The 15,293-nt window shown below is 50.9% G+C and overlaps 1 protein-coding gene across 1 annotated transcript in view; it reads left to right on the top strand.

Moving 5' to 3' along the window:
- The first annotated feature begins 766 nt into the window (after positions 1-766).
- FSTL4 (follistatin like 4) overlaps positions 767-15,293 on the top strand; it is a 630,434-nt gene continuing 615,907 nt past the window's right edge. Inside the window, exon 1 of the mRNA XM_024124790.3 lies at positions 767-860. The gene's annotated coding sequence lies outside the window, so the exon portion shown is untranslated. The remainder of the gene's footprint in view (positions 861-15,293) is intronic.

Below are 15,293 nucleotides of genomic sequence, written 5' to 3'. Positions count from 1 at the left end.
GTGTGTGTGTGTGTGTGTGTTCTCAGCTTTGCTGTGGTTGTCAAGGTCAGGGCAGCTAGACAGGCTGGCCAGGGGAGGACTACCCAGCAGCATCACCTGGGAGTGAGGTGAGATCATTAAGCGTTTGCATACAGCACACAAGCAGGGCGGGAGGGGAGACTTGGTGCTTCCCTGGCCCTGGCACCAAGTGTCTCCGGGTCCCAGTGGAAGCCCAAGACCTGCCTCCGAGCCCTGTGCCCAGGGTGGGGTTGCAGACAGGTGGGCTTCTGGGAAGGCAGATATGCTCAGCTGCCAGGAGCTCAGAGAGGAGCCGAGAGGCCCTGCCTGTGGGTGCCAGTCTCCGCTCTTGGCATCTCTCTGAGTCCCACACCTGCACTCGGTGTGTGTTGTTTCTGTTCTGCCCTCTGTGTTAATGCTGGTTTGTGTGATCGTTTTGGAAGTTTTCTCTCTAAATGTAGTCTCATTGCTGAGCTGCCGTAAAGCCATGCCCAGGAACCACATTCACGGGAAGGGTTTGTGTGTTCACAGTAATAAAATCTGGCATTTTTAAAAGCTTCCCTCTGAAGATACCTCCTCTCAGAACTGTACCTCTCCTCACCCGCCTCAGCCCGAGTTTGCTCTTCTGGGAAAATGAGGCGGCTGGATTAGCTGGATTTCGAAGATCATAACGTTATGAGTCCCTAAACCCCGTTTTTTAAAGAATCCCAAAGTGTATGAATTAAAATATGCTTTACTTCTTTTCAGCCTGATGAGAAGCCTGTGAAAGACCCTATCAACCCAGAAGGAGAAAATCTGATGAGAAAATCTGATGAGCGATGGTGTGGGCAACAGGCCTGCGGGTGAGAGGAGGGCACGGCGAGGTGAGATGTGAGCCTGGGGCTACTGGGCTGCCGCAGGTTTTGGTTCCGCTCAGACGTTGTTGCGTCCCCACGTGAAGGAAGTGCTTTGGCGCCAGCACTGTCCTTGGATGACAAGCGTGTGTTCGGGGGAGAAGTTTGGCATGCCGGGCTTCTGTGGGTGTGCTGGGTCCCGGAGGCTGTTTCCAGAGGTTTGCTGAGAGTCTGGGGGGGAGACCTGTTGACCTCAGGGCATATTTGGGGAGCACAGTACTGCCCAAGGGATGAGATGGGCTTTGGGGTCAGAGAAAAGGAGTGAGGGCTGAGATGTGGAATTTAGCGATGGGAGTTGGAAAAAAGGTGCCCGGCCCTGGGGCAGGCACCTGGGGTTGAGACTGACTCCTAGGAAGGGCTGAGAGGAGGAGGAGTCGTGAAGGGGACCAAGGAGTCCTGGGCTCAATGCGATCTGGTCTTTAATGGAGCTGGGGATGGGCACTGTTCATCCCTAAGATTTCTCAAAGCATTTTGGCTTTGCCTGGTAATCTGGTAGCACAGATTTGTTTCTCTGTGGTTGTAAAAGAAACTTGTGTGCTTATCTGAGAGACAGCTGTGTAAGGGACACGTTGGAACATGGTTGAGGGAGGGAGGAGTTGTAGCAGAGGAGAAGGATGTGGACCAGGGATGGAAAGGGAGGTGCACACGGCAGGGTCCTCAGGGACTCAGGGGTGTGTCAGGGTCTTTAGTGCTTGGGAGCCCTGTGACTCCCAGAGAGGACCACGGCGGACCCATCCCGTTGCATACGTACCTTCACACAACACGTGTCCACGTGGACACCAGCTTGGGCAGTGCCCTTCTCTTACTCATTGGCGGTTCCCAGGTGGGGATTTAGGCCTCATAGAAGAGGAGGCAGAAATTCCCAAGACCTCACAGAGAAGTGGCCGCTGTGGACATTTGTGTCTCTCTCTGAAACTTCCTCTAGACACTATTTCACTCCATTTTAGAAGGTTCCGTTGGGTACCAGTCCTGGGAGATGCTCTGTGGCCTGCTGAATAATACTGGGGGATACCTCATCCTCTGCTTCCTTCTTGGAGGTTCCCAATCAACAGTAGCTTTTCAAAGGCTCCGAGAAGTCCTGCAAAAAGCATCTGTTAAACGTTCTTTAATCCTGTATTTCCTAAACTCATTTGACCGCAGATCCCTTTTGCTACAGGAAGCCTATTAAAGTCCTATGCAAGTCTCCTGTCCTCCCACACACCTTGGGGCCCTCTGATTACTCTATATTCTCATGATAACTAAGATCTTAGGAAAAACCCGAATGAACTTTTTAGCCAACCCCAATACTTCATGGACTCACACGCTCTAAATTTCCTCCCAAGGTGAAGATCAGGCAGGGAGTTTATCATCTGGTCTGCTGTGGACTCCTCTGAGCTTGGAGCAGGCCCGCTAGAGCAGAGCGCAGACACATCTGTTCACCTCGACTGCTGAGCCAGCCCCTCTGGCAGCCTGAGTTAGCAGACCGATTGCTTCCTGGTTCATGCTTTATGGTTCAGCCGGAGCATTTGGCCCGAAGGCAGGCATGTGTGCTCACTTTCACAGCCAAATGAAGCTCACCTGGGCCCAGGCTGCTTGGTGGAGGACGAGGTGTGAGCAGAAACACTCCATCTGCCGAATCCCACTCCCCTGCAGCAGTGCAGGCCCTGGGCTGTTCTCACTGTCTTGTTTTGCATATAGTGATGAAATATGAAAGGGAATTCTTGCAGTTTGAAAACCTTTTTGTCAAGGCACAGGGGCAGCCTGAACATGTGACAGAAGCTCCCTGAGCTTGGAGAGAGGAGCAGAGGAACACAGAGAGGAAGCAGGAGCCCCCCGAAAGGCTGGAGCTCCCTTCATAGGGGCCAGGAATGGCTTGGGGTGGCCACCTTCTCCCACCTTGTTGCTGCTGGCTGCTCAAGGTGGGCACCGCTGACCCAGAGCTGGTTCTTGTGAGTGTTTTTGTTTTTGTTTCCGTCTTACTGCTCTGCGCTTTATTGTGATTCGCAGATGTTGCATCTTTTATAAATAGAAGGTTTGTGGCAATGCTGTTTTGTCAGATGATGGTTAGCATTTTTTTGCAACAAAGTTTTTTTTAAATGAAGGTATGTACATTGTTTTTTTAGACAATGGAGTCCTGGACTGGGAGGCTTGTGGTGTGTCCTTGGGCAAGTACTTGAACCTCTCAAGGCCTGGCTTTCTCCACCAATGAAACTGCGTGGTAGACCAAATTCTCTGGGGCTTGTTAAAGCTTAGGTAGTAAGATTCTACTTGGAAGCTGGTTTGTCTGTTCACACGTTTGTTGCCAATGTTACCTTGATCCCTCGTGAGACACATTGGACCCAGTGGCCATCCCGGAAGGGAGGGCTACACCTAGAGGGCCCACCCGAGTGTGACGTGCTATGGCTTGGACAGACCCAGGCTTTCCTGCCCACCAAGATGGTGCTGGAGTTGGGGCAACCACAGGTAAGGGTCAGTGTGGCACTGGCCTCCTGGGTATAGTGCTATGACTTGACTCCTATTGGGCACCCTCACAGTGTTATGTCTGCATCCCTATCTGTGTCTGCAGTGGGGTCTGCTCTGGGCACAGACACTGAGGCAACCCCCTGGCATTTCTAATACAAAGTGTCAGACCCGACCTGACCCCAGTCAGAGTTGAGCCTGGAATGGCCAGAGCATCTGCAGCGCCTGAATCTGTGTCTCTTTGGCAATGTAGCCCTCGTGCTCAAGGCCACGTGATTACCCATCTCCCAGGGAAAGAGCGAGCGGCCCCCATTGGATGATTGATTAACATCCTGTATTTCCCTTTGCCAAGGTGTCTCAAAAGCACACAAGCAGATGGCTTCTCGGGGAATTCCTCTGGGGAACCGTGCTTCTACAAATCCAAAAACATGTAGAAATCGAATATTCAAATGAGAGAAGAAGTTGGGAAAGAAAATGTGCTCTTTCCCCTCCTCTCAGTTAAAACCTAAATACAGAGCTGGAGGGGTCAGAAGTAGCTTCTACTTTCCCGTGGTTCTTCTCCCTGTAAGAGGAGAAAAACAGTCCTGGGGCTGCTTCTAACCTCCAGGGAAGGGGCCTCCGAAGGGCTGCGGCTCTGGCATGTAAGTCCGAGGAAGTGGACTTAATTCAACTGAACAAGCTTTGCTTAAGCAGCTGCTGTGTGCTAGGCCAGGGCCCGGCATTGTGTGGAGTCAGGTCTGATAGCTTACGGCTTAAAAAGCACTTGACATGGATCTGGATTTTGTTCCCAGCTCTGCCATGTTCCAGCTGTGAGACCTCAGACCAGGGGCCTAGGCTCTCTAAGTCTCAGGTTCTTAGCCTGTGAAATGGGGATCACAGTACCTATCTCATAGGATTGTTGAAGGAATCAAATAAGTTAGGGCATACAAAGTGCTTAGCAGGGGCCTGGCTCATAATACGCTCTCATTAATCACATACACTCTCTCTCATTAATCACACGGCCCCAGGACCTCACAGCTGGCAGACGGGATGTGCCCTGCGTTAGAAGTGACAGAGCAGAGGCTGAGAAAGATTATGTGTTTTCCTAAATCACTTGGGCTGTTACTGAGAAGGCGGGGCTGGGATTGGGGTCTCTCAATTTTCCGGTAAGATGTCCCAGCCCTGCTCTGAGATGGGGATCCCTCCCCAGATCTCAGGTTGGTTTGGGAGAAGTAGAGCCCGCTGGTGGGGCCTGTGCCACCGCTGCTCTTTGGCAGAGGTTGGGCCATTAAGAACACAGCTCTTATTTTAAGTGTTTTTTATGCTTCCTCGAGAAAAGTGTTTGTAGAACTCCAAGGAGTTAGAAAAGCCACCCAGATCCATCCCCCAAGCTGGCAAAGACAGTCCCTCTGGGGAGGGAGAATTCAGAGCCCCTTTCCCCCAAGACCTGATCTTACCCACCCTGCCCCGCATCTGTGTTTTACGGGGCTGCTTGCTCTCTGGCATTTGGCTTTTCCTGTTCCTTTCCCTGAGGTTTGGTCCCATTAATGTTTATGAGCAAATAAAACTTGGATTGCTGCTTTGGGCCGTGGGATCAGTGTTGACTTGGGGAGGGATGTCTACTTTGACGTAATCCTGCTCCTTTGACTTTCCGTAACTTCCACTGCAGTCCCCTCCGGGAAGAGGAGCGGAAGGAGTGGCGATGTGATTAACGCAGAGACCTCGCCTCCTCTCCAAACCTTGGCGCTGACAGTCCCGTGCTAAGAGCGGGATGAAAGCCAGATGAAGTGTCGGAAACACAGATGTGGCTTTTCTTTGAATTCCTACATGGACTTGTATGGATGAGAAACCTTTGGGGACACATGAGCTCAGGGGTGTCACGGGTGATGTGTCAGCTGGTTTCCCATAGCATGAGGTCTCAGGACAGGGCTGGAGGGTATGTTTTTGATCATATGCACGAGGATGCCCCATTCCTTCTTTGGAGCAAGAAACTGAACATCGTAACTCATTACTTCAAGGATAAAATCCAGTTGAACTGGTGTGTTGTGCCATGTAGACCCCCCATGTTTGTACCAAAGGTATCATTTTTATTTTCCTAGGTGCACAGAGTCCTGTTCGGGATTTCCCCCCGAGCTAATGGGCTCGGAGGAGCAGTCTTGGCGGAGCCAGGGTAGGGGCTGAGGTGTGGGGAGGACTGCCCGTCCCTGCGGCGGGGGAGGGGCTGCGCGTGGGCTGCAGGATGGAGGTGCATCTCCCGGAGAGGCAGCATATTCCTTCTGGGGCTGTTGACAGGGCTGTGAGCCAGGTAGGAGGAAGGTAATCACATCATTTCATGGCACTCTTGTCTCGGGGCCAAATGAGCTGACTCTCCAAAACTAGGGTTTACTTTTGACTTTTTAATTTACGGCCTGATACAGATGCGTGCTAGTGCACTCCTCAGTTTTTCTGGAACGGCTGAGGTGTGCCTCGCAGAGCGGGTGAGATTAAGAGGAGCAAATGTGGCTCGACACTGAGGATCTCAGAGGTTAGCAGGAAATATGGGATAGATCACAATCCACGACGATGCTCGGCAGGATGGGAAAATGGGCAGAGGAAAGGCGCGGAGAAACCCAACGGCAAGCACCCCACGCTGGCTGCAAGGGCTTCACGGAGGAGGGGGGCTGGCTCTAGGAGGATGGATGGGATTTCCGCACGTGGAGCCGGGTGGGCAAGGCTTCAGGGAAAGTCCGTCCAAAACATAGGTGTCTAGACAGAGAGACGAGAGCCACTTAGTAAGAGGTTCTGTGGAGGGATGTTCTGAAAGTGCCTGGAAAGGTCGAGGCCCTAATACACTTTGAAGATGCTCAGTGGGTATTTACTGAATAAATGTGTGAGTTAACGGCTGAGCCTGCATTCAGCCGACAAGTACTTACTGAGTGACTACTATGTGCTAAACACTGCTAGGGGCTGGATGTGCAGCTGTGAACAACACAGATACACGTTACTCCCTTGTGAGTTCACATTCTAGCAGGGGAAGACAGACAGTAAACAAATAAATCTAATACACAAGTAATATATACAGTGTGTTAGGAAGAGGTCAGCGTAGGGGGAAAGAATGAGTAGAGGGTGGGGACAGCAGGGGTGTGTGTGTGTGTTTGGCGGGGGTTGCAGTTTTGACTAGGGTTGCAGAAGAGGCCTCGTTGAGATGCCATTTCAGCAGTTTGAGAGGGATGTGAGGAGTCACCTCGGGGGATATTTGGGGGCAGAGCATTCCAGGCATCAGATCCCGAGGCAGGAGAGCTGATGTGCTTGAGGAGCAGCAGGAAGCCCATGTGGTCGCAGCAGAGTGCACAGGGGGACAGTGGCAGGAGAGAAGGTTAGAGAGCCCCTGGGGGCCTTGAGGCCAGCATAGGGCTTTGGACTTCAGTGTCAGTGATGGGGCCTCTGGGGGACTTTGAGTAGATGAGAGATGTGATGTGACTTCTGCTTTGAAAGTGTCATTCTGTGTGTTGTGTGCAAACCTGACCGTGAAAACCTGGAGGCAGGGAGACCGTTTGGGAGGCTGCTGCAGCCCCAGGTGAGAGGTGACGGTGGCCTGGCTGGAGTGGTGTCATGCCAGTGCTGTCAAGTAGTTCCGTTCTTGACATGGACGATTCCTTAACAGACTGAATGAGGGTGTGAGAGACTGGAAGAGTCAAAGATGAAGGCACAGTTTCAGCCTCAGTGATGGGGATTGGGGAGGCTGTGAGTGGAGCAGTTTGGGGTTGGATCAGGAGCCGGTTTAGGAGTGACAAGCCCGAGATGTTGTGGACATCTCCGTGGAGATGTGCGGGGCAGCTGGCTTTCCTCGTAGAGTTCTAGAGATAGATTGGGGATGGAGATGTGAGTTTAGGGGCCAGTTGACCTGAGATAGTGTTAATGCCACAAGATAGGATGAGATCACCGAGGGGTTGATGGAATATAATGACAACCAGGGCTAACGCTTTGTTCAGTTTTAAGCGCCAGGCATTCTGTTAAGCACTTCCCACATTCTCTTTGTTCCACCACAAAAAAAAACTGATGAAGTGGGAGCTGTTATTTTCCCCATTTTACAGAAGATGGACCTGAGGGTCAGAGGCATTAAGTAAATTATTCAAGATCACACAGCTATTAAAGGTCAGAGCCAGAATTTGCACGTTGGTCTGACTCCAACTTTTTAATCATTGCACTTACTGACTCTCTGAATTATGGACCTAATTCTGTGCAGAGTAGGGGATCCACTGAGGTGTTTCAGCAGAGAAAGGACTTGGAGCTGTGGGTTAGGCAGAGGCATCTGGAACCTGGGAGCTCCTGAAGAATGTACCAGGGAGGGGAGAGGTAGAGACCAGAGGCAGGGAATATAGAGAAGTTTCGGACCACACAGTGGGGGTTGGTAATGGGACTTGGAGAAGGGATTTCCTAAGAAGGGGAGAACCAGGTTGTGGAGAATGCAGTGTCATGAACTAAGTTTTTGTGTCCCCCCCTGCCCCCCGCCCCACCAAATTCACATGTAGAAGCCCTAATGCCCATGTGGCTGTATTTGGAGACGGGGCCTCTAAGGAGGTAGTTAAGGTTAAATGGGGTCATAAAGGTGGGGTCAGGATCTGATAGGATTAGTGTCCTTATAAGAAGTGACTCCGGAGAGCTCTTTCTCTCTCTCTCTGTGTACAAGCACTGAGGAAAGGCCTTTTGAGGACAGAGCCAGGGGAGGCCACCTGCAAGTCAGGAAGAGAGCTCTCACCAGAAACCAAATCACCAGAACCTTGATCTTGGACTTCCAGCCTCCAGAACTGTGAGAAATAAAGGTGTGTCGGTTAAGCCACCCAATCTGGTATTTTGTGATGGCAGCGCAAGCCGACTAATACATCCAGACTCTTTGGTATTCTGCTTTTTCCAGACCTGTGTCTTCTTGCCAGGCTACAGGGCTCAGCCATTTGATAACTGGTCTCTTAAGGAACTTCTCTTCTTCCTCTAAACATTTCTGAATGGACCAGAAGAGTCATTGAACAATTAGCTAGTCATTAGCTTCTCTGTGGAGCCCAGAGTGTTACAGGAAGAAAATTGGTAAATTCTTTTCATTCTTAGTAAAACCTAACATTATCTCGCTAATGCCTGATATTAAGAGTTCAAAGTCATCTCTATACCATTGATCTTCAAAGGAAGAGATTTCCTTATTTGACAAGGCCTGAAAAAATGTGGGTGAGGTTCCTTTCAGATGGGAATTTTATTTCAATTTTGTTTTTAAAAAATCTTTTAAGCATTTTTGTACAAAAAGTATTGTAGTTTCTTTCTTTTTTTTTTTATTTGAAAACACCAGAGTGTGGGGGAGGAATGCAAACAAATAACAAAAAAAGATGCTTTTATAACATTATTATCACTGTTGAGAAAAAAGAAAATCCTTCCAACAGCATTGAAAAGTCCATAGATGAAATAATCTCATTTTTTTCTCTAAAGGCTTTAAAAGTCTCTGCCTGTTGATTCCATCTCTTGTGTCCAGTGAGGCCATGTCACTCTTCAATGGCCCAGGGGTTCACTATTGCAGAAAGATCAGCCCAGGTTTCTGGGCACATGCTAAACAGAAGGGTGGAAGCATCAGGGGACTAAAAACCCTTCCCAACAGAAATGCTGTGGGCAAGGAGACCCTTCCCTGAACCAGAAGGAGGGACGGGGCAGCATTACTCCACCCTCAGAGCAGAGGATGGCAAGAGGGCTAGGGTGCCACCTCTGTGTCCATTCCCTTCCCAGAAGATTGTAAAACCAGTCAAAATGACATGCCTGTGAAGAAAGTGCAACATATGTTTAGAAATACTGGTAGAGGGAAACATCTGAGGAATGAGAAAAGGTTTGCCAACTTTTACTACAAATGGGGGAAGAAGCCATCAGGGAGATGCCACCACCAGGTTAACAGACTTTCCTTTTCTGGAACTCCCGTAGCCTAGGAGGTCAGCTTCAATTTCCCTGTCCAGGGCTTCCCTGGTGGCACAGTGGTTGAGAATCTGCCTGCCGGTTCAGGGGACACGGGTTTGAGCCCTGGTCTGGGAAGATCCCACATGCCGCGGAGCAACTAGGCCCGTGAGCCACAACTACTGAGCCTGTGCGTCTGGAGCTTGTGCTCCGCAACAAGAAAGGCCGCGACAGTGAGAGGCCCGCGCATCGCGATGAAGAGTGGCCCCCGCTCGCCGCAACTGGAGAAAGCCCTCGCACGGAAAGGAAGACCCAACACAGCCATAAACAAACAAACAAACAAACAAATAAATAAAACAATTTCCCTGTCCAGTGGACTGGACTTCTAGATGAGACATTGTGGCTGCCTATGGACTCAAAGCACAAGACCACAATCCAGGGCCCAATTCCAGCTATAAAATCACCCCAGTGCCAACAAATGATGTGATGGTAACTTACATCCTGCAATTGGGAAATCTCACAATATTCTAGATGAGAGTTTTAGAACATTAAATAAATTTGCAACATGGCTGACTTCTCCTCACCATCCTTGCCACTTCCTGCTCTTGGCCTCCATCGAATCACTGGGTTCAGTGACAACATGTGCCCCCCGAGCATTTCGAGCCCACCGAGGGGCACGGAGCCCCCGGGGAGGCTGGCACCCTCATTTCCGTCCCTAGTCTGAAGAGGAGCGGGCTCTGGCGCTGCTGGAGCTTGTCTGCAAGAGGCACAGAGGGGTGTGCTCAGTGCTGCCAGCCTCTTGGGAAGCCGATGTTTCTGGGATCTTAAGGTTTTCTCTCCTTTTCCTGCGAAAACGCTTTCTCAATAAAAATGAGTTGTCAGCTGCTCTTGAGACCCTCTAAATTGATTTTGGCTCTGTCCATTACAGGTAGCTTCTGTGTGAAGAACCCGTATAAATCTTACTCAGTGAGGGAGTGTTAAAAATGGCAAATTTCAGAGTAAAGGTTTAACAAAAACCATAAATAAAACCAGAAATAATGGAAGTGTTTATAAGCATCTGTGGAATTTCGCACAGGAACGAGTGTGGTTCAAGTGCCAAGAGATTGACTGAGATGCTGTGTTTGCTTGGAGAGAGGGAATATCCATCTTTATTTGGCCTCTGCTCAGGGAGGCTTGACGTGGAGAAGCACAGACATGGGCAGGGCTCCATGGCCGGGTGCGTGAGAGGGACTCTATCGCTGTCAGGGGCCAGGGCAAGTCCGGGCTCGGGAGGCTGCCAGCGGGAGAGGAACTTGCCAAGGACCGGGGCCTCGAGTCCCAAGTGTCCAGGCCTACTGTGCGCCTGTATGGTGGGAAGGTACTAACATCACAGTGATCTCATAATCCCAGCAACAAGCGATGTGCCCGTGGCCCATTTTCCAGCTAAGGAGACTGAAGCACAGAGGGGTCTGTGGCTTGTCCAAGTCCTAGAGCAAGCCATTGTTGGAAGCTGGAGCAGAGCCAGTGGTTCCCAGTGCCTGGCCCCAGTGGTACCAGGCCTGCATTTTCCCTGCCTCTCTGGGGAGTCCCCCTGCCCTCTGAGCCCCCTGGTTGTGTTTTCTAAATGAAACACTCTAGAGTTGCTGAGGCCCAATGGGCCTCCATCCCTGCTGGAGACTATCATGCCTCCACCCAGTGCAGCTTAGTTTATGCCCAGAAACGGGGCTGGGGGAGCCAATCCCTTGGTAGACTTTCTAATGGGACATAGATCATTACAGATGGGACTCAGGTTTTACAAAACAGTTTAGGAGGTAGATAAATTAGATCATGAAAAGTGCATAAGGGACATCAATTATGCAGGAGCCAGAAGAATGATTATAAAGTGATCTGGCCTCAGTTTTGGCCCATGAAACATTTAACTGCGGCCATTAAAGTAGAAAACATCCCTTGCTCCCTACTTCAGAGAAGTGGGGTGGTGGGGGATGCAGCTTTGCCCGAGGGGGTGTTGTAAAACATGTGATGACCTCCTTTACTTGTGGGCGTCTGGGGGTAAAAGGCCACCTGGGAGGCACAGGGCACTGGAACTGGGCTCTTTAGGTGGAGAAGAGTCCGGGGGGCTCTGGGAGCACAGAGGGCCTGGAGAGGGCTCAGCAGAGGCTCTCCCAGCTCTTTTTTTTTTTTTTTTTTTTTTTTTTTTTGCGGTACGCGAACCTCTCACTGTTGTGGCCTCTCCCATTGCGGAGCACAGGCTCCGGACGCGCAGGCTCAGCGGCCATGGCTCACGGGCCCAGCTGCTCCACGGCATGTGGGATCTTCCCGGACCGGGGCATGAACCCGTGTCCCCTGCATCGGTAGGCGGACTCTCAACCACTGCACCACCAGGGAAGCCCTCCCAGCTCTTTTAACCCAGAGAACAAAGGTGCTCACCAGAACATTCTGGGGGAGTCAACAGACAACGTGACCCCTGGGTCCTCAAAAATCCCCCAAAGCTGTCATGCTTGTTCTGCTTCTTGCCCAGCAACAGTGCAGACCTGGCCTTCAGTGGGCTGGCATCTGCCAAACTTCCCTGACCTGATGCAGCCGGTGAACATGGGCGTCCAGGGAGATGGGCAGGTGATGGTGACCCTGCAAGCAAGCTGTGCATGTTGGCTTCCTCCATGAAGCTTCAGCCAGCATGACTGGTCCCAGGCCTGGGCATGACTTCTGTCTCCGAAAGAACCCCGACCTGACTCTGAGCCGCACACGCAGGCTTCCTTGATGGTCTCTCAGCCCTACTGGAGGATGTGCTGTGTTTCTGGAAGGCAGGGACCTTCTTCCTCCTTCTCTCACCCTGTGGGCTTTGGGCTAGGCACATGGTGCTTCAGCTGAGCCTGTTTGGGTGGGGCTGGGGGTTAGTTACCAGCTAAAGGATCATGGCACACACTCCTGGGCTCTCCCTCCCTGTGGTGGGTCACTGTTGGCCATCGGCATCTCTTGGAATCAGGGTGTGCTTCTACCTGGAGTCCTCTCTTTGCTTTAGGCCCCCCTGTGCCTTGGAACACAGCTGCCAACAGGCGCCAGGAGGAAGAGGCAAATGGCGTGGCTGCAGGAGTTCAGTCCTCAGCCTTGTGCCCTCCGGGGGAGGGCTGAGCGGGGCATGTAGTGAGTGTGCTGTATGAGCGGGGAGCTTTGTGAAGGGAGGTAGAGTGGCAGGTGGGTGAGCGCAGTGCCAGGGAAGTTCTGTTCCCATTGGAGGTCAGAGGTGAAGGAGTGTGTTCCCTATCAGCCGGGTTCTCATCGCCCTTGGTCCTCCGGGCCTCTGGCCCTTCCTCCCCAAGGTCACCATTTCACTGGGTCTTGCTGCTGGGCAAGATCAAAAGCTTTTCCTTGGAGTGGAGAAAGCAGTGATGTGACCTCCTCGTTAATACTGGGGGCTCGGGATTCTGAAAGATGTAGGATCACATCCCTCTCTGCCATTTACAAGCTGGGCTTCCTGGGATAAGTTACTTAACCTCTCTAGGCCTCAGTCTTCTCAACTGCAGAACAGGGATCACAATGACACCTATCACACTCCGCATATGAAGTGAATTCTCTGATGGGTGCTTGTCAAGGAATGGTGTGTTCTCCCCACAGTGGAGGGATGGGTGTGGGACTTTTAGCCCTGCTTGGCCTTTTAGAGGTTGGAGTTTGGGGGCAAGCACTTGGCCTTCCAGGTCTCAGTTTATGCATCCGTGAAATAGACTGACTTTGTGATGAGATTAGCCATAAATATCAGCAAGTCCACTTTTCAAAGGCTGAAGCCATTTGTTACCGGGGTACACCCTACTCATCCACTTTAAACTTGCATTATTGGATCATTAGTATTATTAATGACAATCGCTAACATTTATCTGAAATTTCTCATGGTGCAAACTCTGGGCTAAATGGTCTGCATGTGCTTTCCCACCTAACCTCTCAACTCAGTAGGTGGTGGAGCTGAGGTCTAGAGATGCTTAAGGGATGTGCCCGAGGTCACAGAACTAGAGTGATGGAGGCAGGGTCTGAACCCTGGCAGTCTGACTCCGGAGCAGAGACGTTCACAGGCAGGCCTGCATGGCAGGAGCTTTTCGAAGTCCTGCCTGGGAGCCCACCATTCTAGAATGAGGCAGACAGTGGCAGTAGGGGTGGGAAGGAATTTCTACTGTTTTTTACAAACCTGTCAGAAGGAGCCCCATGAAGTTGATTTCATTTTCTCTCGGATTCCAACACCAGTCAAGCTGCGGTAATTTTCCCTGAACTAAAGGCCAGTCTGCTGAGAGAAATACTTCCGCAAACCTCTGAAATATGCTTGCATGCTGAAAAGGGCAAGGCAGCCCAGCCCACAAACGAGGGAAAGGGCACAGGGCTAGCTCAGCCATTCTGTGAGCTGATGGCTGGAAACGAATTTGGATTGCGCTTCTTTGGCATTTTGCACACAGCGGAAGGAAAGTTGAAAAGATAGTGCCTGGAGCTCAGACTATGTGGCAGATTCCACCATGATGAAGGAAGCAAGAGGGCACATGTGTCTGTGGGGCTGGGGCTCGGTTGATTGTAGATTTATATATAGATAAGGCTAATTTATTGCCCAATCCACGAGGCCTTTGAATGAAAGCTGTTATTAATACTTGCACTGGGATAATAGCATGAAATGGAACTGTCCTTGGGTACAATTTGGGTAGATAGTGTAGTGGGTATGCTATCTACCCACTGTCCTGGGGTAGATAGTGCTCCAATTTATTTATTAACGCAACCCTTCTGGCCTGTGAGGAGCAGGACCCTGCTTGTCTGGTTTGTGTTGTGTCCACATTTAGAAGTCCTGTGACAGTTTACTTAACTGCGTTGAGCTTGACGTTAAAAGGTGGAGAAGGAATCTTGGAAGAGGAAAGCCACAGAGCTCCTTGGAAGGCTGGAGGGCTGCAAAGCAGCGAGCATCTGGGAGTCTCTATACTTGGGTTCTTCCCCCTAAAGGGAGCTCCTAGAGTTTTGGGAATCACTTCCTAAACTGTAAACTGTGTAGTCTTTCGTGTGTGGAGGTGGTGGCGGTGGCCGTGCTGAGCACTGATTATGCAAAGCTATCATTGGAATTGTTGTGGGAGAGAGTTCCTGGCATCCCTGAGGTCTCCCCAGCTCCCATGACAGTGACAGAGGCACAGGGCTCCTCCTGCCTCCTAAAGACAATGTGAGGGCCTGATTCCCAGCTCGCTTTGGGCTCCTTGGGTGGTGTTCCTGCCTGGGATGAGAACTCAGGCAAATGGCCATCATTTCTGAGGGTGACAGGCAGGGGAGGAGGGCCGGGGCTTGGGTGCCTGTTGTGTATGTCCATGATGCTAACCAGCTCTACCCTGTTCCAGGGCTTGGGTTGTATGAACCTGTGTGTAAGTGTCACTGTGAGTGTGACAGAATGTGGTTACTGCTGGCTCTCCTGGTTGCTATCTTGCAGCTTTGCCACTAGAGAGGGAATGAAGCCAGCCCTTCTGTCCCCTGTTGAAAGCTCACAGGGAAGTGTCTTATTGGCCCATCCTGACCAATCACCAAGGGCAGTGGGGGGACCTGAGGGGGGCCTGGCTTAGGTCAGAGCTCTGATTCTGGCCATTTGCAATAGCTGGAGGTGACAGAAAGGCAGAACATGGCAGCTCCACTTCCAGCCACGTGGCTTCAGACGGGGTGGCTGGCGGAGAGATTCCTTGCAGGAGGGTTGCCTTTTCCAGAAGATGGGGAGAGCGTGGCAGAGAAGACCGGTGAGCCAGTACACATTTTTACCAACAGCAGCAGAGGTAGAGTTGACAGTCTGCCGATTTGATCGAAGGGACAGTGTCTGATTGAAATGTGTATTTCTTGATTACTAGTGAGATTTCTTGGCCATTTGTGGGGTTTTTTGTGTGTGTGTGAATTGCCTGTCTGTGGTCTTTGCCCATTTTTTTGGTAGCCATTGCTGAATGTTTCAGGGGAGGTGAATCTGAGTTTGCTATTTTCCACCGCCTTTGGTGGGTAATTGTGCTGACTGTATTTACTCCTGCCTAGAAAAAAACCAGCTGAGTCTCCAGAAAACCACTGTGGGAATCCAAGTAAAATGCTCTCTCCTTAATCAAATTTCTTGTTTAGTCATTA

Source organism: Physeter macrocephalus, chromosome 8 (genome assembly GCF_002837175.3).
Source record: "Physeter macrocephalus isolate SW-GA chromosome 8, ASM283717v5, whole genome shotgun sequence".
Taxonomy (NCBI): Eukaryota; Metazoa; Chordata; class Mammalia; order Artiodactyla; family Physeteridae; genus Physeter; species Physeter macrocephalus.
The sequence above is the reverse complement of the archived record's forward strand: the minus strand, read 5'-3'. Positions and strand labels throughout refer to the sequence as shown.